This window comes from Sesamum indicum, linkage group LG6 (genome assembly GCF_000512975.1).
Source record: "Sesamum indicum cultivar Zhongzhi No. 13 linkage group LG6, S_indicum_v1.0, whole genome shotgun sequence".
Classification (NCBI taxonomy): domain Eukaryota; kingdom Viridiplantae; phylum Streptophyta; class Magnoliopsida; order Lamiales; family Pedaliaceae; genus Sesamum; species Sesamum indicum.
Window position 1 is genome coordinate 11,102,406 of NC_026150.1, and position 422 is coordinate 11,102,827.

The window sequence follows — 422 nt, forward strand, 5'->3', positions numbered from 1 at the left end:
ATAAAAGATGATGCTTACCTAGTTGGAACCACAGTCAATGGTTTATGAAAATGTGATTGATATTGAGATATGAGAAATATGTGAATTAAGCTAGGTACCATGGCGCGTAGGGTACCGGGGTATTCCGGGGCAGCAGGGAATATCCTGTGCTTGTTAGCTACACACTGGGGTGGTGTGGGGGTACCATGTTTGTTGTGATGTCCTGTGCTATATTGCTACACAGCTGAAGTAAAAGAGTGTGGGGATATCACACAACGGGTATCCTGTGCTGTATACGATATGATGATGGCCGGCGAAATCATTGACTGATGTATACCAATTAGAGTAAGTAGGGCCCTTAACTAATAAACCATAATGTTGAATATTGTGTCATAGCTTGATTTATAATTGTGAATAGGTATTACTGCTTATATTTGTTGTTG